This window comes from Haemorhous mexicanus, chromosome 12 (assembly GCF_027477595.1).
Source record: "Haemorhous mexicanus isolate bHaeMex1 chromosome 12, bHaeMex1.pri, whole genome shotgun sequence".
Classification (NCBI taxonomy): domain Eukaryota; kingdom Metazoa; phylum Chordata; class Aves; order Passeriformes; family Fringillidae; genus Haemorhous; species Haemorhous mexicanus.
This window is the reverse complement of record NC_082352.1, coordinates 13,672,061-13,696,107: the sequence shown is the minus strand read 5'-3', so window position 1 is coordinate 13,696,107 and position 24,047 is coordinate 13,672,061. Positions and strand designations below refer to the sequence as shown.

The following is a 24,047-nucleotide window of genomic DNA, read 5'->3' as shown; positions in this document are numbered from 1 at the left end:
GTCAGCACAACAGTCATGTAACTGGGACCATGAGTCCACCAAAAAACAGAAGCAGATGACTTGGTTGTCTGCTGCTTCCTTGAGCAGGTACACATCAGGCCTAGCAATGCAGCCAGATTTTGCACTTTATCAGTGCTAATATGCTCTCACCTCTATCTGTTGCTCAAGCTAGATCAAAATAGTGACCTCCTAGTAACTCAAGACACACTCAGATTCTCCTGGGAAAATAGAGGCTTCATGTCATTTGAGTTCCTCTTTTTTTTTTTTTTTTTTCATTCTTCCTAACCCTTCTACCCTTGTTTATGAGGTCTGCTCTGTGATTTCAGTGTCCAGCTATTTCTCATGACACAGCAAGGCTGAAGGCTGAGCTAAGGGAGAGCCACTTCAGTCACCTGATTGAAATCACCTTAGACTACACTGAAGTACAGGGAACATCATGTGGAGTCAGTGCAACACTGCTTAGAACACTGAGTACTAGGAGGTGACCAGATACTTTGAATTTCTCACATTTGTAAAAATTAATCATCTTTTAACAATTATCTCAACATTTCAGTATTTCCTAGCCTGAAACTTGCTGTCAACATTCTATGGGTTTACATCAGGATTTTTTCACATTTACTGTAGTAGGATCATGCTGCTTAAAGTGAATTCGTGTTGTATTAAATGGATTGAAGGAAAGCCTGAGGAATTTTTAGCTCATACACCCAATATACAAGAAGGACAGAAAAGGACATAAAGAAAAAGCATCAGCCTTACACTATTTGTTGCCTGTTGACATCAAGATGTTTCTGTAAGCATCATGGTAAAAGAGTTATAACAGATGCCTGGATTAAAACAATGCAACTTTGTGAATATTCACAGGCGACTCACAATTTAAGGAGTAGCACAAGGGAAATCAGAGACCCTTATTTGCAAGAAGAAACAGGGCAACTGCATTATATTAAAGAAAATAAAAAATTAAAGCTCCAGAACATTTTCTAGGAAGAAGTAGAGCAAAAGACACATTTTAAAGACAGTTAAGGCTGCAGTTATGGAACTCTTGGGGTTACAATTATCAGGACTAAATGAAAGATTTGCCTGCAGTGCCTGGATGAACAGAATAAAAGAACCTGGAAGCTGACAGATGGCACAGAAACAACATAGGAATCCAATTTCTTTCACATTCAAGCAAGAGTCTGATAAAGAACAAATATTTCAGAAGATGGAGAAGTAGCAAATATTAACAGTGGTGAAGGTTTTCTCTACAGGTTAGTGTACAGCTCTTGTATTCTCCTTTCTGCATATATTGGGAAAAGGGAAGACAAAGGAAAAGCTATTGGCTTTTTTGAGTGGAAAAACATGAGAAATAAGTTAGTCAAGATAATTAAGAATTATATAGACTTAAAATGAAACAGAGAAGTTCAGCCATGAAAGCTGACTATAGAAAGAGAACAGACAGGGAAGTGAAAACTATTCAGTTGCGAGACAGTTTCAGATTTTTGTGAATGCTTTCTTGTCAAATCAGTTAATCACTGAAACAGTTCCTTATTAGAAAACTTCTCAGTCTGATCCACATTGGTGCTCAGTAGGTTTAAAAAAAAAAAATCCAATAAACCTGAGTTTAGAGAGACATAAGCCTGTCCTCTGAGAGGGTGAGTAGCCTATGCTGCTCCTGTTAGCATTAAAAGCTGGCTGTGACCAGGGCTATGATGAGGGACACCAGGATTTCAGAAACTTTACAACACTGTTTACAGTCCTCAGAAAGTTCTTGCTGTGTTAGGTATGGAGATAAGAGAGTTGTATACTATTGAATTTCTATGTGTCTTCTTTCCCGTTAAATCAAATATGCTAAAAATCATGTGGACAGTTCTTAGTAAGATTCAACATTTTAAAATAGATTGAAGTTCAAGAAATGTTCAGATTAGAAGAAAATTCTTTTTATGGATTGTGTCAAGTCACTGATTTAAATGATGGAATTATTGAAAAAGATGCCATGAAGTCTTCAAATACAAGTTAAAGAGTCACAGCTCTTAAACTAAACAGCAAAACCCACTTATTATTTATCTAGTAGAAGTCAGCTATCAGAACTATATCTTGATTGCAAAATTAATGGTCAGTCTTCAGTTTTGGCTGCCCCTGTGTAGGTACCAACAGTGTGTGCAGGTAAGAGCATCACTATTTCCATGGGCTGTTAACTAGGAAACAGTGTGAACTGCACTGAGAGACCTACAAACAGTGTATTGTGATTCAAGTGAAGGGTATGTCCAGATGGTTGTAAATTGGAGGATTAAAAGTTTAGCCTGCTCTTACTGGACCTTAAACTGAAAAATCAGACTTCTCATTTTTGCATAGCAGACCTGTTCATGGTATAGCACGTTGCATAAAAAATTAATGGCTAAATATTTAATTTTCATAGAATTGTGAATTTGAAGCAGTATTTATGACCTGTCATTGGTAGTGTCACCATAGGAAAATAGGTAGTTTTCACGATAGGAAAATAGCTGTGTGAAGATCACTTTTAGTCATTGCATCTCTGATGCTATGGGAATATATTACAGTGTAAACAATCTGAAAACAGGTTGCAGATTCAATACCTTAACTCTACTACATAATTACAAAAGCCACTGTAATATTAACATTCACTGTATAATTCCTGGTGAACTTGGTGAGTAGTATCAGAATCTTAGAAGTCATGGACACTTTTTTAAACATTATAACCAATGAGTTGTGTTAGTGCCTGTTAGATTTAAAAATACAGCCACAGAGCTTCACCTGTGCTGTAGAAGGGAACATTATGTAGTTCAATCTGAGGGAAGCATTTAGCAGCACAGGTTTTTAACATGCCTTGTTCTCTCCTGCCCCCATGTGGCTTTTCCATTTTAAAAAGCTAGGCTTAATTTTAATACTCTGGAAATCACTGAAACAAGCAATGAAATACTTTGTTCATTGTTTCAGTTGTGAACCATATTTAAGGTTCAGGTCATTGAGATAGAAATGTTCATGAAAATCCACAATAATATATTAAGCATTCATTTCAGAATGGTCTTGTTCATCTCTTTCTTGCTCTTCAGGACCCTAAGCCCATATTGTTTCAAACATTGCACTAATTAGGCAATCTCAGAATGTCTGACAGAATGTAATTGTGTCATGCCAGCCTGTGAAAAGTCTATGCTGGAAACAACTCCTCCTTGCCTCCCCTGCAAAACCATCAACAAGCATGTTGAGCTGGACCTTGACTTGCATTTGTGTAGCTCACATCTCCTGCCAGGTGATATTATTTATTTCTAGGCTTTTGGTAGTTTTGAGATGCTCTCAAAAATTTCCAGAAAGACTTGACTTCCTTGTGGTTAAAACTAGAAATGGTTCTTGCAGATGATTGATAGATATCTTAAAGATATCCATGATAAAAAAATTGCAAAACCTTTGCCTTTAAGAAAACAAGAGAAGTGTTGGGAGTAAAGCAGCAAACAGAATCAAGAGATTTGGTTTCAAATACCTTTTTTCTCTATTGCAATGTTTAGTTTCTATATGTGGTGTTTTTGGTGTCTTTGAACAAGGCTTGGCTTAATCCTTTTACATTTGTCATGTTGAATAGCATTACACTAATTGATTCATCCTACTTTTAAAATGATCAGAAGAAACTGTTTTTGCTGAAGAACTTCTCATAGCACTTCTAGGAAGAAGACATCATGAATTTAAGGTTTCTACCCAGTAGCCATTTCCCTAAATATCCATTCTACCCCAAGATTTGCATTGTACGCTACTCTAAAACCCAACTATTTCACATTACACACCTAATTTTGTTCTTTGACAGCTGAAGTAAAATGAAAATCAGAGCCAGCCAGTGATGACCAAGCAGGACCACAGTGGTCAGTCAGGGTCATGTCAGGAAGTCAGTCCATGGGTCAGGACCTGTATCAACAAGGTGCATGGCCAAGCACAGGCATGGCCAGGGCAGAACTCAACCAGGCACTCCAACAAGGCAGGTCAAGAAGGGGGTGAAGTTCCAGGCCTGAATTTATATGGATTTCCAGGCCTAAAGGCAGGGTCTGTGGAGTAGATAGTCATTAAGAGTAATTAGTGCACCCAGGGACCTGATACATTTCCAGCCGCAATGGAAACACAAAGAACAAGAACAGGAAAATGCAAATTATTCAAGGAATAATGCCCATAAGCCACAATCGCCATTTTATGTAATGGCTAAAGTTAGGCAACTTTTTACAAAGTGGGGGAGCTTCCTAGAAAAAAATCATGTTGTCATTACACTTTAACATTTCAGTGTTACTATTTTTTCACTAATACTCACATTCCTTTAATATTACAAATGAAGAATTATAATATAAAACTTTCAGAATATTTTTGCTACATCCCACTCTTTTTCTTCTTTTGATTCTTCAATTCTTATCACAGTTTTTCTGTGTTTGATACACAGAAAGATACTTTCTCTTTCCAAGATGCAGAAAATTACATCTCTTAACCACTGGAAATACACAGAAATTCTTTGAGCACAAGAGTAGGAAAGCCTAGGCTGTTCTGATCACAAAGATGTTATCACACTCTGCACTGAGAATTTCACCTGCTGTGGGTCACTGAACTTTGGCTTGAGTTAACCAGACAATTAAATAGCCCAGTGTAACTGTTGGATTGGCCATGTGATAGTATCTTTCATTTCATTTCATAATACCATTGGTTGAATAAAGTTAAATATTTAGCATCCTGAGCACAAGAGCAAGAAACGAAAAATTCTTGGCATGTGTTTGAAAACATAGCTATGCATTTCCCAAGCACCAAATTCATATTGCATTGGTTATAGAGCACTTGTTTCCTTGTTACTTTATAATTTAACTCAGGTAAATAGTTTTAGGCACGCAAATAATTTCATAGAAGGGTAGAGTTGTAATTTAATCTTTTATATTACTGGTGTTATCCATGAGTGCTAAAGTGTACCAAAAGCAACGAAGCTGTTTAAGAACCCAGGGAGCATTTTGCTGTGTTTTTTCCCTGTGGGTGAGGGAGCTGTGGGAAGTCTGTACACTAGGCTGACCTATGGCAGTGTGGTCTGTCCTACGCTCTCCTCACACTCCCATTCCTCCTTACAGCAGGGGACATAACTCCCCTTTCTGTGCTTCAGCTGCTCTCAGAGTTGCTGGGTTCCTCAATGTGTGTGGCAGCCTGGAAACACCATTTCTTCAGGAGCTGAGGCTCTGCTTTAGGAGCTGGTGGCCCTGATGGCTGCAGCTGGGCCAGCCCCATGGCAGGGGAGCTCACTGCCAGCTCTCCTCAGCCTGCCAGAGTAGCACAGGGAGACAGCAGCAAACAGAAACCCCTCCAAACCCCACCTTGCCACTGCTCTCTGTGTGCCAGGGAAATCCCTTCTCATTTCTCACCTGTACATGCAAAAATAAACAATGTGGCATTGCTAAGCTTGGGAAGTGAAGTTTCCTGCTTTCAGGGTAAGTATAAACATGCATTTCACCTTGGCTGCTTGAGGCAAAGCCACTTCCTTCTCTTTCTGCTGGTTCTCCTTTCCATAAAGTAGCTCGCCATCACTCCTGTTTAAGGAGAAAGATGATGTATCTCTGATCACTGGTAAAGGCTGTAACTGTGATGTAGAAATGTGCCTTAGATCAGTACTTTGCTGTAAAGTGAACAGGCAAGCAAAAAAGACCCACAGGAAATCCAATTTCATTTCTCTAATCAGAAGATAAAGATAAGCCTCTTGAGCTAGAAACTTCCTATATTTTGATTAACATAGTGTATTCAGTTCTTCAAAGAGCAGTATTAAATAAACAGTAATAACTAAAATATCCAATGCCAGAAAAAAACTAAGGATTTATCTCCTTTTCTATAGCATGAACTAATTTGAAACAGTTAATTATCTTTGAAACCTCTTGTTTAAAGTCTAACTCTGGGTGTGTAATTAATGATTACATGATATAAGTGATACAGCATTAATTTTTTGTATTATTATATAAGGGCAAGGGATTTTAATCTGTACAAAAGGAAGTTCAGGAAATGAAAAATTGCTTTTTTGCAGTGTTTAACAAAATTGGTAGGACTCCATTCTGTCCACAAGAAATTAGGGGGAGCCTTAGTAAGAAAGGCAGTAAAAGACAAGAAATATTTCTCTACTGAATTTAAAACTGGCCTATGGAAACCAGAGCTGCAGGTGTTCATGGAAATAAGTGGTGTTGCAGGCATTTTAAAACTCTGTAACTTTATGAGCAGTTATCCAAGCCAAGGCAATGAAACCAGGTAACCCAATCTGCTGCCTCAGGACATGAGCAGGGGTCAGGAGGGCACTCTTTTAATGCCCCAACATTACCTGCATCTCAAAAGAGTTTTGTTTGTGGTTTTTTCTGAGTAGAATTCACATTCATAGCAATTTCAGGTGGTTGTTGATACTAGGCAAGGAGTGCAGTTTTGTATTTAATATAAATCATTCCTGTAGAAATTTCATTATGCCTCAAAAGGAAAGCCAGAGGGAAGAATAGGTTAGAGGAGATGCCTTGATGACCTGACTGCCATCAGAATAGGTTAGAGGAGATGCCTTGATGACCTGACTGCCATCAAAGCCCCTCTGCACAGCTCAGAGAGGCTGTGTGTGACTCCTGGCTGTGCTGATATTGTTCCTGTTTACAGTCAGGAAAACAGAAGGTGAAGGGAGATACCCAAGGCTACACAGTAAATGTCATTGTAAGAGTGAGATATGTGTAATAATATATTGCCATTGTTAAATATAAGTCTAACAAAATTATCATCACACTGCACAGGTGAGCAAAACAATTCAAAATTTTTATTATCAAAACACTTAGATTTTTTTATCAAATTGATATAAATTCTATAGGAATTTACACTGCTTAGGTAGGTACCTCAATAGAGCTCTTAAGGAAGGTAGACTTCTTAAACTAGTATGGAATTTACTTTAGCAGGGTTTTCCAAGTACCTTCCTGAATTGAGAATAAGGCAGAAATAGTAACAGAGAAAGTTACATTAAAATAATACATTAAAGTTTAAAAATTAACATTTCCTCAGGGTAAAGTTGGAATGACTGAAGTATATATTAAAGCTATAAATAATTCCCTTTATAGACAAAGTTCCCTGTAACTTAATTAAAGTTAAGTTTCTATATTTTGGTTGCAAAAGCCTCTAAAGATGTTTTAAACAAAAGCAAGGAATGTGTAGTCAAAGCAATCTGAAACAGACATTTTAATCTGGAAAAATAATTTTGCAGAAAATAAAAGTTTCCAGAGTAAACCCCTACATTTTGGTTTCAACTTCTCAGAGGTCAGACTGAAATCTCAGGTTATATCTTACACTTACATGGAAGATCCTACACATATAGTTGGTTTGTGTTCATCACAAGTAATCACTTCTTTTAGAAATGAGCCCAGAAGCTACTGTAAGGTATCTTAGAAGCGTGAAAATGTCTTTTTAGAATTATTCATATATTTAAGACCCCTGATGTATTTTCTGGTATGCTGTGCCATGTGATTTGTGATTTTAACATCAGGCCTCTAAAATTACATTTCAAAATTATTGTGTATTTTCCATGCAGATGTAATGAGCGTGGTAGCGCAGGACAGAATTTTTGTAGATTATTTTAATTTTGGGAAAATTATACTTCAGAGAAGCCAAGGTGAAGGCTACATCTGTACATTAATTCAAAATGGATTTCCTTCTCAGTCTACAACATATTTATCTCAGGTACTGCCTTAGTTTCAGGTATTTATCATGGACAACTTTCTTCATGAATTTAAACATACCTCCAACTCGGGCTGCCCATTATACATTACTGTATTTAGAAAGCACAATCCCCTGGCAGTGCAGTTGTGCTGATGTGTTATTGTGCCCTCAGCTCTCCATTTCTCACCAAGTTACTCAGCTCAACCAGTTGGGCTGGGCAGGTGCTGCAGATGCCTCCCAGCTTTTCTCTGAGCTTTAGTTTTATGTAACACACCTTCCTCAGTGCCTCTGGCATTTGTTTCCTTTAGAACCTACAGCATTTACATATCCACCAGAACACAGAGAAAAATGATACCTGTTCAGAAAAGGTTTGATGAGCTAACAAATCATCATTTTACGTTTTGTTCAAGCAACACAAGGAGCCAGTCAGCACATAGGAAGAGTTTGTGTTTGTGTGCACACACCTGTGTACAGGGACAGACTCTGGGAGACATAGGGAGAGATTGGTGTGCAGAGGGTGTCATATTTTCACAGTATAAATAGATTGATTTACTAAAGCCATTCAAATAATTTTTTTAGAAAGGCAAGAAAAATCCCTAATGGTGCAAGGAGTTTGTTTCTGCAAAACTGTTGCATGCATTATTTCCCCTCATTGACTTTAATATGACCACTCCCAAGCTTAAAATTAAGTATGTGCTGAATGCTTAGATTTTCAAAGGAACCAAAGTATAAAAATTCACCCCAAAAGAGAGTTGGTTTCAAGGATTTTTTTTTTCTTTTGGAAGTGTTTTCTAAAGTGTATTTATTCTTCATGAGGAGATTTCTGATGTCTACAAGTTTCTTTATACATGTAGGCTATTGCCATGTGTGGTTGAAATATGAGATCCATCTGCTATCTAAAAAATATTGGAAAGTTGTAACTCCCAGAAGAAAATAATGTTGTATATTAAGAACAAAGGGCCTGGCATGGTCACGTAGCCTGAATAAATACATATTGTACACAAATTCCTGCTGGCTAACAAGGTATCATAAAGTGCAGATTTGTGCAGCAAGAGGTCATAACAAACTGGAGAAGGAACAGGTTGCAGAGCTTCTGCAGAGCACGTGATGTGCTGTGTTCACACCCTGGCATGCCCTGTAGCGGCTTGTTTGTACATCTGTTCCTACAGGCAGTAGAATCCTTGTTTCACCTTTTGCTTTAACTTTGTTTAATAGGGGCAAGTAGCCTGGCTATTAGAAAAAGAAAAAAAAGTTGTAAATTGGCTAAATTTAATCTCAATACCATACAAAGCCTTCCTGACTAAGGTATATTGAAGTATATATAAGATATATTAAAGAATCAGGGATTTTAAAATATATAATCAAAGGCTCTATAAACAAGAAAACAGAGAACACCACTGAGAAACGAAAATTTGGAAATGCAGATTGTAATCTATTTGCATAATATAAGGTTTTGAGTCTAAAAATAAAGCCCAACAAGCATAATGAGATTTTCAATAAAACCTAGAAGTGTGTAAATCTAATACTACCTTCCTCTTGTGTCATACTTTCAGTACTATAATAAAAAAGCAGTGCTGTGGAGCAGAATAGCACAGGAGAAGTTGGAAGTGGAAAATATTCCTAATTCACCTTTAGGAAACTTTTGGGCAGATGATTTGGTTAACATGAATAAGAACATAAGGATGTGGAGATACAAGTCTAAGAGCAGTAATGGCACCTCCTCTGTGTACATAAGGGATGGCACAGTGGCACAGTTCCCTCCACATCACTTCATGTATTTAACTAAGGTGCTTAAGTTACAAAACTGGCTGACTTCAGCTAAGGCTGATTGTTGCCAGAAAGCACTTCCCTCTTCCCTCTGCCCTTCTCCTGTACCCCACTCTGTTCCTGGCTATGTGATCCCCCTGCTGACCTCCAGCCACCTCTGGAGCTTATATGGCTGCAGGTTGTTCAACCTGATAAAACAACAGAAGTTACCTTTGCCCACCTTCCAAAGTGTACATTTTTTGCCAAGTTAGTGAATTTTATGGCCTGACCTTGAAATGAATCAGATAAACTTCAGAGGCAACACAAGAAAGATGTGGGAGAAAAGAAATAGGAGCTGGGAAGGTGGGGACAGGACTCAGTGCCCTCTCTCCAAGAACTGTTGATTTGGCTCAGCCACTTGTCACTCTCTGGACTCCCTATATAATCTGTAGAGAGAAGCAAGTAGTTCCTGGAGCAATTTAGAGGAAGCTCTTATTTGACTCTCAACTATACTTAAAATAAGGAGAATACTTTCACAATTTATTTTCTTAAACTAAAGGTTTAACTTAATGTGGTATAAATACCCTGCCTTCATCTTCCTTACTCCAAATCCAACCTCCACAGCAAGCTGGAAAATATTCTATGGCTTTCAATGACTTTTTTTCCATTGTTAATCTTTTCTGTGTGGCATGTCTCTCTCAATATTCCTTTTATTTACATTTCCAGGTGTGGGGCCTTTAAAAAAAATTTTTTTTAACTTATTCACTGAATGTTTAATTTGATGTTTTCTTTCAGTGAATGACTTTGTTTACAATTCTTCTCATTCCATCATTTGTATTAACAATATATCTTTTGTTCTCATTATTAGTATTCTTCTAGCTACAGAATGATGTTTGCATTCTTCTGCAGTTGCTTTGGCTGTGTCTACTTGAATTTTCTTCTGTGAATGCTGTTTGCTATTGGACAACATAGTTCTCTTTACAATTGCTTGTCTTCTGTACAACATTTTATTTGGGGCATTTTTCCAATTACATATATTTTTCTATTTCAGGGGTTTTTCCCAGAAAACAAATCAAAACAAAACCAACCACAGGTGATTGCAAAGGAGCAAGACTTCACTAGCAAATAGGAAAAAAGCCTCAGGAAAAGTAAGAGACAACACTTTTTGTCACATCAAACTTGTTCACTCATTTGTTTAACCCCTGCCAAATAGGCTGAATCAGAGATTTGACTTTTCCTGGTGTTATAGATCTAGCCAAATATTTGTTTCAGAAGATACTTCTGTCACCCAAGGGACTTGACTCTCTCCAGCTCTGTAGCATCTGTAGCTGCACAAACAGGAGACCCCCTCAAACAAGCAGTGTCCTCCTGCCCACAGGTCACACAGGTGCCTTGGAACAGAAGTGTGGGAAAAGTGCTGGGAGCAGGGGCTGGAGGGAGCCTGGGGCTGTGACTGAGAGGTGGGAAGAAAAGAGGAGTTGTGGCACTGCCCAGCAGAGGTGTGGAGGGCTGGCTCTATAAGAATGTGAGTTTGGAAGCAGTTGTGGAAATCTCATTTTAGTGCATGAAACTTGATAGGTCTGAAGATTACTTGCAGATTATTCTGTACCCAAGTTGCCTATTAGATAAGCATTCTTTCTGATTTTACAGACAGAAAATATAGTAGATTAAGTAACCTCTGTACAATTTTTTTGAAACACAGGAGGTAATTTGGAAAAAGAGTCAAGACTCTGATTTCATGGCAGTTCTTTCCACATTAGATTGTCTTTCTCAGATGTTTTTGGTGTGCTGTTCTTTTTCTCTTTGTATCTCTCTCCTGACAGTTGTGACATTCATATTACATTAACATTCATATTGAGTTTGAAACTTTTTTCTCCTGCATTCACCCTCTTATTTCCCTTTTCTCTTGTTTCCTTAGCCATATCTTTCAGTCATTCAAGTCCCTTCTTTGAGAGGCTTTACAGCACTTTTGTCATGTTGGTGCATAATGGAAGAAACTCCCAGTATCAAATACTGGAAGAAAAATGGATTTGAGGTACTATAGCAGTGAGGCCTTAACACAAGTCCTGCTAACCCTGTGTCTTGCAAAACTATCCCATGAATTTTCCTTCTGTCATGGCTTGAACTTGTAAATGAGAACAGCCTCACATGGCCTTTGAAAGCAGAAGCTACACCATGAGAGGTCTGATTATTCTGTTCAGTATTCTGTATGTCTATTTGCTCAACTTGTCTTCATAAATGCATGACATCATGCACAAATTGAATAGTCTTTCTAAACACATAATGGATTTATTTTGTGATTGTCTGTGAATCGTCCTTTAACACTGTGAGAGCTACTACTGCAATAATGAAGTTTGTTATTTGTACACTAGCTCTTGACCCTTGCTGAGTAGAGCAGAATGTCAAAGATTCACTGCTGCTAGGAACAGCCCTTTTCCTCTGTGTGTGCATGTCTATGCACTGAAAATATATTACAAATCAGAGAAAAACTGAGTTTCTGCTTATAAACTTCAGGGATTCATTATTTTCTTTCTTGCATAATATAATACAGAATCAGATCAGTTTATTGTGGTGAAGCTGATTTGATCTGATGGAGTTCAGTCTATTACATTTCCTTTCCCTTTTTACAGATGACTGAGTTTCTGAGTTTTCCCTTGGGATATGCAGTGAGGATTGAAGTAAAACAGCAAGCTTTAGTCCTTCAAGTCCTTTGCCAAAGTAAGGCAGATAAATGTAAATTTTACTATGTCCTACTAACAGCTTTAAGGAAAAAATATCTTTGCTTCTAAATGCAGTTAAAATCAGTTTGTGTCTAAAAAAATTTAAAAAGCTGAATTAAGCACAGTGCTACCTGAGTACAAATGTTAATTTGGCAGCTTTGCTCCTGGCACATGGAAATTACTTAATACAAGTACACTATCAAACAGAAGGGACACAGCAATAGTCAGCTTTCTGTCCCATTACCTTCAAACAATCTACTGAGAGTTATTTCAGCCATATTGCAATAGCTGCAGCAGCTAATATAGTGGAAGAGATAATAAACAATAAAGAGAAAATGAGTCCAGTTATTTGCATACTTAGTAGACTTCCTGAAGCTGGAAGTAAACAGTGTTTATAGTATCAAAATTCCCTGCATGTAACCTTCCTCTCCACTGCAACTGGCAGTTTACTGTAAACATCAGAGTATAAACATGTCTTGAGGTTGGTTAAGTTGAATACTAATTAATTTGAGCAGAGTTTTGTAGATTTAAGGGATAATGTGAAAGACAGGTTTGGGCATAAATAAACAGGCAGCAAAAACTGGCATCTAGCTGGGAGTATTGGATGACAGGTGAAAATGGCTGTGGAGGACCAACCTCATTGAGGCCTGTAAATGTAAGGATGAGATGGGGGCAAAAATGACAGATGAGAGTCCAGATATTTAATAATTTTGTTTCTCAGATCTTGGATGACAAACTTTCCTAGCACTTCCCACCTTGTGAGGCTATCCTGGATCACCAGCCTGGGATACCAAGAAATCAGAACAAAGCAATGACTGCAGAAATATTCTTTAACTTAGTACAAAAAAGACTTCTGAAATTATTTCATGATGCTGCATTTATGAGATATTATTTCAGAACATTATTCAATGATCTAATATTGTGAAGCTTTTTTCATCTAAAAGCAATTCTGAATTTTGGAAAAAAAAAAATTAAAAATCAAAAAAGAAAAAAATCAACCCCCAGGCTGTACTTGGTTTCAGAAACTCAAAAAAATACTTTTTTTCTTTTAGGGATTCAAAGTATCTTTAGTAGAAGTGTAAAATCTTGCAAATTTGGCTTCCCAGTTTCAGAGTATCCCTTTAGTCCATTGCTTTGATCTGCTGGAAACGTGCCTCAGAGTAATAGGAAACCTTAATCTTTCTGTTAGTGGGCTGCAGGCTTTGCTGTGAATGTGACTGGGCATACCAAGCATATTTGCATGCTGACAGGTGGGGCAGCTGTGCTCCCCTCGGGGCAGGGCTGGTGGATCTCGGCTGTAGTGAAAACATGCCCGTTGCACTGAGTAATTAATTACTGGTGGGAAGACCTTCAACAGTAGTTTTAGGATGCAAATGTAGAGAATCAGCTGAAAAATCTTTTCTCAGAATCCTAACCAAGCTGGAAAAAAAAAATGGTTGGAGCATTTTGGAGTTTAGTTTTAGGTTGTCAGAAGAATTATTAAGTAGACTTCAAATATAGCTTTTGTTCTTTGCTAGGATGATCACTAGTTTTTACATGTGAACTAACACATATGCTGCTGAATCTTCTTTTCTTGATATTTAATGGAAAAAAAACTGGTACCAAAAGTTGGAAAAAATTCATTAATATCAGTCTATCATCACAAAGTAGTTAGATATGGGTTTGTAAATTTCTGAGCCCAAAATTTCTGTGTAAGCTTGAAGTTCTTTACATTTTCAAGCTAATGGAATATTAAAACACCAAGTTTATGTATTTAAACATAAGCAGTGGCCACAATTAGCCTTTGTAATTATTTTATAATTATAAACAATGGAAACTATTTCAAATACTTTGTAATTAATTCCATAATTAATTTTTTCATGATTAATATATATTCAGTCTTTCATATGCTGGACTCTTTTTTTATTATATTAACGGCTCACACTGCTGCTGCCCAAGGACCACCTGTTTTAGGAATGAAGACTTTATCAGCCTAAGCAGGAATCTCTCAGTAATTTGAAGTTTTATTCCAATTATTGGTTTCTAATAAAGATTTTTCCTTGCTAGAAGAATTTCTCTGTTAAACTGGAGATGACTAAAGAAAGGCCCAACAGTTTTCTCAGTGTTGTAGGCAAGATGACAATTTCAGAGCATTTCTCTGAGTGCAAGGTGTGAGCAGGTACCTGCTGCCTCTGCAGCAGTTACAGCCTTGCGTGGCTCCTTCGGGAACCACTAGAGGCTGCTCAATAAACAATAGACAGAGCCCCACCTTGGCCTCTTGAGGAGGGCGGATGGGATCATGTGTACGACTACAGGAAAACATTCACAGAGCGCTTGCCTAAAAGACAGCATGTTCTTCCTGGATGGGATAGTGGGGAGACACAAAAATAGAAATATTTAAAAAATCATTCATCATTTTCTGATTTCTGGGTCATTTTATTTGGTGCTTGAAATTGTTAGCTCCTGAAGACATGATCTTGCTGACAGATGCTATTTCTATTACACAGAGGCCATTCTGTTTGATGAAACTGAGGGGTGGAAAAAAGAAAATTTGCACACAGGAACAAGTTAGAACTCCAGCAAAAATATAAAAGAATTTAATCCTTCTCTGCTCTAAGGAATAACTGCTGAAGAAAAAAAGGTGTGTGTGTATATATACTTCTGTAATTTACATTTTAAATATGTATGTATGTACCAATAAATACATATTCATGTTGTTGAGAAAAGATTTTGTAACAAACCCGTTCTCTTGTTTCCATCAACTGCTTGAGTTTCTTGTTTAGTTCTCATGAGAAAAGAAACTTTCTGCTGACTTGAGCTGCTGTCTTTTCAATAGCTCGACCAACACAATGCTTCCTTGTGATCTTTGGTAAGGTCATACAGGGAATTTCTGTAAGTATTGTACCAAACCCTGAACCCCTAAACTTCAAACATCATCCAGGATCTGCCCAGATAAGAACAAAAACTATACAGATGACATGATAATCAGAAATCACCACATCACGGAAATTAATTGCATGTACTGGAATTCTAGAGACAGATTCAAAGCAACAAGAGGTAAGAAAGTATCACAGGCAAATGTGGACTCTAAAATGACCTCCCAAAATGGAGCTCACGAGTACAGGCACTTTCATCAGTAAATTTAATGTTGAGGAGCTGAAGGATCGGTAGTCAGAAGGTTACTTGTAGCTCAGTGCTGATTCATCTGGGGTGTTAAATGTTGCATTAGTTAAGCAAGAACAATTGAGAAAGAAGCTGTTTCTCAGAGATTAAAAGGGTGATGGGGAAGAGCCGATGGCCTGAGGCTGCTTTTGTTCTTAAAAGGTGGGGATGGGGAGGAAAAATGCAGCATGGTATTTATTCATGAGCAAAGCTGATTAACAAATGGGGACAGGGTGTTTATAAAATTACTATTCCAGCCATCAGATTGGAGTCTTTTCTTGAAAACCAGAACCACTTCGTAGCTGACTAAAGTTATACTCAAAAAAGGACTGTTTAAAAGGGTGAGTCTGTGCATACTGCTATAGATGCATGCCCAGAACTAACTGAAAGGAACACTCAAAATACATATGGTTGTGCAACTGATACATTGAAAAGATCTGCCCTTCACACCATCAGGGTTTTGTGATATTCTGGGAAACAAACACTGACATTCTTGTTCAAGATCAATTTCTGTCTCAGGCACTGATGATATAAAAAATCTAAGGACAGTTCTGTTTTCCTCAGCTTTTTCCTTCTTCTGTGCTCTAGCTATCACTCTCAAAATATTTGAAAATGTAAAATTCCAACGACCCAGAGGCTGAAGTAGTTGTTGTGAGTATTTCAAAATACTGCTAAGTAGCTATGGGTGCATGACTCGTTAACTGATGAAGAATTTGGTGCTTACTGTCACTTGATTGTTTTGTCTCCTACTGTATCTGCATCTGAAGTACATTATTTTTTTATCTTTAGATCAATATGGTCTGTACTAAACTGACTAAAATGAATGCCACAGCACTTCAGCCAAGGAATTTCCTTAAGGAAATCTGTGATTGCATTATTGTCACAGTAAAGTGTTTGTTTGAAGGACCCTGTAAAGGCATGATATCATGGTGATTCCTCTTCACAGCAGTACTTGTGAAAGCAGCTTATAGTTAAAATAGCCTTTTTGGCCCTAGCCAACTGTCAAAAAGAAAAAAGTTGTGAAACTGTGACTTAGTTCAGCTAAAGAATAGTTAGGGAGTCAAGGCTTCTAAAAATTCCCCCTAAAATTTACTTGCCAAAACAAGTTCTAAACCCCTGGTTAAAAACACAAAATCAGCTTTTTACATTGTGTAAGTTATGAAAGGGAGGCTTTGGCCAGTCTTATGGTTTGCTAAAAGAAGACTCTTTTTTTCTGCCTTCTGACTGGCCCCTCTGTTTACATAGGCTCTGGCAGTAACAGAACTCAGTCAGTCTGGTTGGTGATCGAAAGGGGTTTTACTGGTGAATTAACAAGTGGTTTTGGCTCAGCCAGAGTCTGACCACAACTACAGCAGGTACAAAGAGATGGGATACATGAAGCTGGGAAAAAAAGTGTGGGGAAACAACAAGGGCTTCCCACTTCTGGCAATGCCAAGCTGTTAAACCAGCTTAGCTGCAGTATTTAACTTCAAAAGTTGTGTTCAGGAGCTTTACTTGAAAAAGCATGTGTCAAATTTCAGATTTTTCTGAACAGAGTTTAAGGTCAGAATTCAACTCAAATTTGCAGGTGGTCATGTGAGCCTGTTTGTTAACTATTCAAACCAACAAAGTTTTAGACTTAGGTATTATCTCAGTAGGAAAGTTTTAGAAATTTCCCTTGGTTCTACAATGCAATGAAACAAACACAAAGAGACTTAAATACCCTCAGCCAGTTTTGCAGTCATCTTGCCCACTAAGAGGAAAAGTGGCAGAGCAGTGCATCAGTTCACCATGAATTTAGCAGTTTCATAAGTGTTGGTCCAGCATTCTCTCAGGAATGCTGCTGAGACTTTTGAACGTTGTCACACATGGCTGTTGTCACACATGGCTGTTGATCTACACCGGGTCTGGAAACATTTTCCTTACTCTGAGGCTGAATAGGTCTTTGCCAGGCCAGCTATTCACACACAATTCTGTGTTAGCTAGCTACAAGTCACACAAAATATGAAAAATTGTTAGCTTTAGGCCACATGAGAGCTGAATTGTATTTTCCTTCTGGATCATAGCTTGACTACTTGATCTGCGTAATAGAAAATGTTCAAGCCCTAATGTTCATCCTCAATAGAGGATACTCTATTACTCAGCTGTGAGGGTTAAAGATGTAAGCTACACTGAACAAATAAATGGACATTTACCATTTAACATGGAGGATATAGATACTGATACTACTGCTGAATGTTCTTATGGACTGTAAATCTTCCTCTATTTTTGTCTTTTTTGAGCTGTAGTTCATGTAAAATACTCAGATTTTTTTTCTTTTCTAACAAATTGAAATATTCTTTTGTTCCATTTGCCTCACTGAGACAAACTGTACAGTGGTGCAGGAGGATGTTTGTCCTCTTGCCTTGGGTTTATTTTGCAGTCACTGCCCAAGAACATTTTCAATGGTGACCTAGTTCTGGGTGGGCTATAAAGAAAAAGACGTGTTTTGAAAGGGAAAGGGAAAAAATATGCAAGGGCTCTTTGAGGCTTTTGTCTATCACCTCTATATTATGAAAGTCTTGTATCAGATTCCCACATGTCATTATTATATGTATATAAACATACATATTTTATACTTAAAATTGGATGAGTTTATTATCCTGTGGTTTTCTTTGTAGTGCAAAAGAAGTGTGAGACTTATTACTGTTTGAACATGCCTACTGTAAGTTTCAGATACATCTACTTGTTTTGATATTCCTCTCCAGGGTAAAAAATTCAAATTGGACCAGAGAACACACAAATCTGGAGGGAAAGGGAAAAGTCTAATCATTGGGTAAAATTTGACGTCTTCCCAGGACATTAAGGAGAATGATGAGAATTAAGTTGAAGGAAGCAAAGAGAAAGAGGAGGCAGAAGATGTTGCACAACTCTGAGCAGAGATTTCTTTTATAATACTTTGTAAAACAAACAAAAGCTAGAATCTCTTCACACAAAGTTCATCATATAAGGTTTACAAGTCTGAATAGTGTTAGGTCAGTTCAGTGGTCCAATCATCAAAGTAGTCAAGGTACAGCTTAATGTTACTTCTACTATTTCTTGAACAACATACAAATTAGGATTACTTTTTTAATGAGTACAGAGGAGAAAATTCAGTATAAGATGTTGATTCAGTTGCTAACACCATTAGATTTGAAGGTAAGGCAGTAACTGCAGAGCACTGCTCTGGGACACTGTCTCACTCCCCTCGCCTAGAGCATCTCGTGGAAGAGGTTCATAGTTACACAGCTGAACAGAAATGCAGCTCTCTGGAGCATATTTGACTGCATACCTAAGTAGTGTGTGGCCTTGCAGAGACTAAATGAGAGTTATGTTCCATTAATATAATTCTAGCCTTTAGCACTGGGCAAAGGACACAGTTTTGGAAAGTTCAGAATTAAAATGAAGACAAATATATCAGATGTCCTTAAAACCTGCAATCACTGCATGGCTTTCTGTGGTGAAATAAAATGCATCTAAATATTGCAAAGGAGTAGGTTACATTGAATATGACACTAGCAATGCATTCTTTATTCAGAATGGATCCAGAGTCCAGGAAGTAAAATATGGCTAATTTATATAAAAAGTAATGACAATAAAGCTTTTGCTTTAACTTTCAACAGGAATTCACCCATGCTCTACTCATGACTAGTAAATGAATTTTTACAAGGCCCAGGGGAGTCTTTTATTTGCTGGTTTCTATTGACTCTGGTTAACAGGAAGCATTGATGAACTTCAATGCAACAAGTTAGCTCTGTGCTGAATGCTGCCTTCACTGCAGATACCTGTTGTGTCCCAGTGGCACTTCTTGAGAAACTGAGCAAACCCTAAGAAATACCAAATCTTTTGCAGGAGTGCAGTTTACATGACATTTGGAATTTTTGCATGCCCAAGGAAAAATCAGTCATGATCCAGCTTTGGACTAAAGCCTGATGCTGGGGTTGGCTTGATATACCCAGAACTGGTTTGTGTGTTTTTTATCAATGGGAGTATATCCTCATCCCTTTCCAAAAGCCTTGCTGAGAGGATGTCTTCAGAATTCTGAATATAATTTCATGCTGTTGTCAAGTGGGAGCAGATATCCTGAGTCCTAAATCCTCAGAGAGTCTTCTGTCAGTCATGCCTTTTGTTATCTCAAGGATATCAAACTGAGGCACATGGACTACAGCTGTGTTCAAATGTTGGTGTGTGTTACACAGAGGAAGAGTAATGAAGAGAAAAAGAGAAGGGCTTCTGCCACCCTCCTGTGCAGCACTTGTTATTCATAACCAACCCATAAAAAATTGTGTTGAGTCAAGCAGTTCAGAAGTAATCCTTGCTGTTCTAACATGAACTTCATTTTATTAGCTGTTTAAGGTGTAGCCTTACACAGAGTACATGGCAACAGCATTATCCAGATTGAAAGCAATTATTAAGGGCTACAATGAGCAAGAGTTGCATAGCTATAGTAACTTCAGAGTGAAGCTGCTTAAACATGAGGGCACTGCTGGGAGGGGTGGAGGAAAGGTATCATAAAGAATCACTCATGTGAAAGGAGCGTGTTTCTCCTGTGCAGTCATTCCTTAAAAAGGTCTTATCTACTGCTGGTAGGAAAATGATAGAGTCACACTCAAATCAAATGTGAAATTAAGTATAAATGACCTTATAGCAGATGTAAATTTCACACTACTAAGGCAGTTTTTCTTTGAAGTGTTTCTTCCTTTCACTGGGGAGCAGGAGGAGGCAGCAATTTGTGAATAATGTGTCAAAAACATATTCAATTTATATGTGCAATGCAATGTGGGAAAGCTGTGATCTCTACAGACATCTGATTATTCTGCATTGCTATGTACTCATCTAATGTTCTGTATTTTCAGATACTTGAGAGAAAGGATAGAAAAATATGAATTAAAAGAAGATTAAAGAAGTCAGAAATGCTAAGTGAGAACAGAGCAAGTATATGCCTTTGCCCCAAACTTGAAAACTCTGAGGGAACGGAAAGGTGAGGAATGAAAATGAATATGTAACAAAGGAGCCATTTATATGTGCACATAGATATACATCCACATTTGTCTGTAATGTGGGATCATGTGTTTTGATGAGCTTGCTATCCAAATGTTAATGTTGCCTTGTTTGAAAGATGTATTTTAATTCAAGAAATAGATTAGGAAACTGAACTTTTATATTTTGTTTCTTTGAAATTTGATGTTGAAGCAATTGCAGCAGTTCAAGCAGTCTATATCTTTATTTTCTAAAGGGCTAAAGAAACAAATAGATCCCTGAGCTCTGATTTTCCTTCATGTATAAACAATGCTCTTGAAATTACTGTCTTTTGTCTTAGTCAAGGATCAAATAAACTCCTCAGTGTTTCATGCCTATACTAATTTTTCTTTATACATCACAACATCTTGATGCATACATTTGCTTGTTTCATATTAAAAATAAAGGTAGGACCTGTGGTTTTATGATATTAAGAGCATTCCAGTGCCCATCCTTTCCCTCAGTATTCCTAAACCATTGTGCAAACCATCATGCCCAATGCACGATGAAATGTGCAAATGCTTTTTGTCTTCTAGCCTTGATTGTGTTGTGGAAAGGCACATGAAGACTGAAGAGAGCACATTTTATATTAAATAGCAGCATTTGACAATGAATACTTGTTGCCCAAGAGCCAGGAACTGTGGGCCTGACTTGCAGAACTGTTGGCTTAAAAATCCCTTTTCCTGAAATGGACTTAACAGTTTTTGTCAGTTGTTATACACTATTTTTTTCAGCTGAGACTGTATAATCCTGCCTGCTTAATCCCCATATTACCAGTCTCTTATGATTTTTCTAAGGAAGGGGTGTTTTCTCTTCTGCATAGGAGAAAAAACCAAAGGTCTCTAATGCAGCATATTGTCCAGAAACAATGAAGACATTACTGTATGACTCTGAATAAGGGTATATAGTGGATTTGTAAATCCCTTTGAGGCTGGTCTTGAGTAAGGCAGCTAATCCCAGTAAGAGGGTGTTGCTTCACATGAAATCCTTGCAGAGCTGTGGAATCCATTCTTCCACACCAGCTGTCCAGGCTGTTTGCCTGCTGGGGCTTTGGTTGCTACTATAGATAAACTGTGCAAATAAATGAAACTGGCTGTTACTTTACACCCACTAGTTTTGTTTCATTATGTGCATGCTCACGACCTCCTTCTCTGCCCCCCAATAATGTATTGGGACTGTTATGGAGACTGCTACTCCTTTGTAGCAATGAAGCTCCATCCTCAAATGCATTGTCTGTTCCCTGTAGTGCTTTTAGGCCTGTACAACAAGTTCTAAGTCCTCAAGTGAAAATCCTTTCCCATTGCTTTTGAGTCTACATCATTCTAATGTGCACTGCAAATTTCATTCTCAAAAAAAAAAAAAAAGCAATAAAGTAACTGATTCCAAATTTTGTTGTTTTCTACTGTTGCCTGTGTCTTCCTCTGTATAGAAATCTTTAAGGAAACTTGCATTAAAGTGGTTTTCTGTCCTTTCTTAGAAATGCTTTCATGCCCATGAACCAGAGGATTCTGATTAAGTTCCCACAGAATACAATTACTCACACCTACTCCACCTCACTGCTGTGCCAGTAACCATATCTTATTAATCATCCCTACTACCCACCCAAGCCTTAGAAGCTGCTATCATTTATAACATGTCATGAAAACTGTAAGAAATCTTTAGTGGTAGCCTGAAGTCCCATTTGCAGTAAGCAGTGACAATAAAACAAGAGATAGTTTTATACTTGGCATCAGAGGAAAGGATAAAGAGGGAAATCTATGAAACTGTGGGAGTGATTCACCAGTAAGAATGTTCCTGATATGAATGTTCTGCCTGCTTTAGGCATTTTTAGACAGCATAAGTTTCAGCAATGAGTTCTATGCTTAGATTTGTTTTATAGCACTAAATGTTTGTGCGTTTAAAAGTTGTTTCTTTAAGTAAACTATGTTAAAAACCCCAAACAAACAGCAAACAACTTCCTGAGATTGATGTAATTACTGTGCAAAAACAGGACTGACAAAACCTTCTAAATAATAATTTAAATTACAGATGAAGCAGAAAAAGGAGGATGCAAGTGAACTAGCAATTACACCATGGTGCTGCTGGAGAGCACTGAGAGGGTTGTTTACATATATTACAAATAATGAACCCTTACCCTGTGTGCTGGAGCTACCAGTCAGCCTACAGCATCTGCACCAGCCCAGAGGGATTTCAGAGGAACACACCAATTCATTTTCTTCTGTCACAAAGCAGCCACCAATGGAAGCTCTGGATTCAAACAGATGAAAGGGTAAGAAACATATTATCACCATCCCAAACATGGAATTCTTCTGAAAAATACATCTTATGGTAAACACTTCCCCAAGACCTTGTGTGAACTATTTAAAAAGAGCACAAAGACAGGTGGCTTTGCCAGCCAGGCAAGATCTTAAGATGTAGATGTTTATGTTTTTTTAACCTCCAATTATCTCTCTGGAGTAGAGGAGACTGCTTTTAAGGCTGCACAGAGCAGGAAGTGCTAAGTATATTCATAAAGGTGTGGCTTAGCTCCCTAGCAATTCCTTGGCAACAGGGACTGCTAGCCTTAAGTAAAACAAACAGGCTTTGTGGAAATCAAAAGTTGAGAATGCAAGCTATTCACATCTCTTTGATTAAAGCAGCCAATCCTTGATTGAAGGTGGTGGGCTCCACCTTGTTCCCCTAAACCAAACAGATTCACAAGGTTTGGATAGATAAATCTTGTGCTTTTGATAACAGTGCAGAATATATAATGTGTTTTTAAGTCAGTTTTGCAAGATGTGTTGGGAGAAAAGGAGAAATTTGCACATTAATTCATAAAAAACTTGATGTTTTATACATTCTCTGATAGGGATTCCTGCATAGATAGAATGTGATCCAGAGTTTTGAAGAGACAGGAAGACCTGATTTCACAATCTTACATCTTATGTCTGTATAAAGTAGGTGTAAAATGCTGCCCATGGTGACTCACGTGTGACAGTGACAGCTGGCCTGACTGCCCTCAGTGAGGCTGCAGGTGTTCAGCGGTACCTGGCCCTAGGAAAGCTTGATGTGCCCTAAAGCCATGGATTCGTGACCTATCAGGCAGAAGTACCCCCTTGTGTGCCCGTTCCCACGAGTCCTGCTTTTTCCAGGATAACTGAACTGAATCAGGGAATGACTCCACTTTAGAGAATAGAGGATGGACTCCTCAGACTCCCTCCTCACATAAGCAGAGCACTTGAGTCTGGAAAGGAGTAGTTAAACGATTGTTATGTCCTAGACATCTACTTCACCCAGCTGCATTCACCCAAGTCACTGCAGGGCCACTCCCAGAATGTGCCAGGTAACTTCCTCTCCTGTGCCCCAGGGCTCTCTTTTTTTCCTCACCACCAGGTATTTCAGTGTAGAAAAGGCAAAATCTTAATGTATGTTAACTGTGTGACACCATGGCTGAAATAATTATTTGAGGAAAACAAGGAATGACTGAACACAAGGTGACATTTCCTGTCAAACAAGGGTGTGCCACATTAGCAGAGGGTTGTGAAAAGGAGGTGAGGTAGTACTGGCACTTATGAAACAGCTCTGTCAGGGTATATTATCACAACTCCAACTTGCTGGGAAGGGAATTGCACCTGCTTGCATGTGCTTAGTTATTATCTGTGCTTATAAAGCAATTCTATAGCTGTTAAGTGATAAAATGCACCAAATTGCATCATATGGCTTCTTAAATTTAAAATTTCTACAGTATGCCTAAAGGAATAATCTAGGTATACCTATCTT

At 38.0% G+C, this 24,047-nt stretch overlaps 1 protein-coding gene across 1 annotated transcript in view; it reads left to right on the top strand.

Moving 5' to 3' along the window:
- Nucleotides 1-22,455, top strand: part of LOC132332647 (leukotriene B4 receptor 1-like) — a 39,809-nt gene extending 17,354 nt beyond the window's left edge. Inside the window, exons 5-10 of the transcript XR_009487965.1 lie at nucleotides 10,463-10,559; nucleotides 11,330-11,446; nucleotides 12,042-12,129; nucleotides 14,618-14,751; nucleotides 20,126-20,250; nucleotides 22,317-22,455. The gene's annotated coding sequence lies outside the window, so the exon portion shown is untranslated. The remainder of the gene's footprint in view (nucleotides 1-10,462; nucleotides 10,560-11,329; nucleotides 11,447-12,041; nucleotides 12,130-14,617; nucleotides 14,752-20,125; nucleotides 20,251-22,316) is intronic.
- Nucleotides 22,456-24,047: the final 1,592 nt, after the last annotated feature.